Source organism: Lepidochelys olivacea (assembly GCF_965140295.1).
Source record: "Lepidochelys olivacea isolate rLepOli2 genome assembly, chromosome: 2".
Classification (NCBI taxonomy): Eukaryota; Metazoa; Chordata; order Testudines; family Cheloniidae; genus Lepidochelys; species Lepidochelys olivacea.
Genome location: NC_140412.1, coordinates 114,869,778 through 114,871,154, shown reverse-complemented (window position 1 = coordinate 114,871,154; position 1,377 = coordinate 114,869,778).

The following is a 1,377-nucleotide window of genomic DNA, read 5'->3' as shown; positions in this document are numbered from 1 at the left end:
ATGTTTGTAAACTTCTTTTTCACTTGCATGTGTGTTTTGACATTTCATTCACTGAGCATATTTTAATATGCCTTTAATACATTAAAACGTAATATTGCATCATTAATGTATTAGCTTTATGGCGCTGTACATGGTCATCCAAAGTAGTTCATGTATAATCACACCCTATAGCAAGATGATCAGGAAAAAGACTTGAAGTTTTGCTCTTGAGATGTGGTAGTATTCTGGGTTGTAATTAAGGATGGGTGAATCTCACTTTAGGTAAAATAAATGGACCAAATTGCACCATAACTCAGAAAATGATACACTCACTCTATCGGGTTTTGTTCAATTGCTGTGCTCACTTTGGAAGTGGAAATAAAGAGAACCTGTTATGGTATTTTTGTCATGGCCAAAATTAGGAAGTCAATTGTTACAATGAGGTTTGCAGCCTGAATTTTTCAGACCAAGGTACTTGAGGTAAGGAGAAATCTCAGTGTGCTTATCCAAACTACAGTGGTATTGTGTGTGTGTGATAACTAGTAAGAGTTGTGAGGCACTGGGTGTTTTCTATGCATTAATGATCTAACCAGCCATTAAACCCCAGCTAATCTCTTCGGCCTTTATTGTAGCTGTTAAATACATGTAAATATTTTGTTTAAACTGCTGCATCTTTAGAGTAGTTGTTTTTGTGTCTCCCCTCCCCCCCCCGTTTCTGCATATAGTATCTGTTACCCATGAAACATGTTACTGTGTTTGGCAATCAGTTCTTTTCTAGGGAACACGTGACCTATATTTTAAGAACCTTAAATTCATTTGCTGAGTTGCAATGATTTTTGGAACATTTAAAAGGCCCCTGCAATTCTCCCGTCTCTGATTTTTTTTTCTCCCCCCCCCCCCCCCCCCGAGCAGGACAACTTTTTGTTAATTTTTTTAGCTATTTGATGGTCAAAGGCAGATTAGGCAGGGACAACTTTCATATTCTCTTCCCCTGGCCTCCTATGGCAATGTTTCTCAAATACAGCCACTAGTGGGTTTTCTTGTGGCCACAGCCTTCTGGGCTGTGGATGGGTGGGCGAAGTAGCGCATCCTCCACCTTCCTTTCACTGTTTCTCTTGGATGCACTGCCTTGGTGTTTGGTTGCTGGGGCCTCCACCTGGAGTCAGCTGAGGCACAATGCTGTAGGAGCAGGCAGATGGTGAGTTCTTTTCCTTCCCAGGGGTGGTAGGGCTCAGGCTTTGAGCTTCAGTGCTGTGGTGGTGGGGCAGCAGGCTCTGGCCATGGGGCTTTGGACTCCAGCTCCGGGCTCTGGCTGCACAGTCACAGGCCTGCTCCAGCCACACGGTTTCAGACTCTGTCCCCGGGCCCCATGACTTTTGGCTCTGGCTTCAGGCTCAA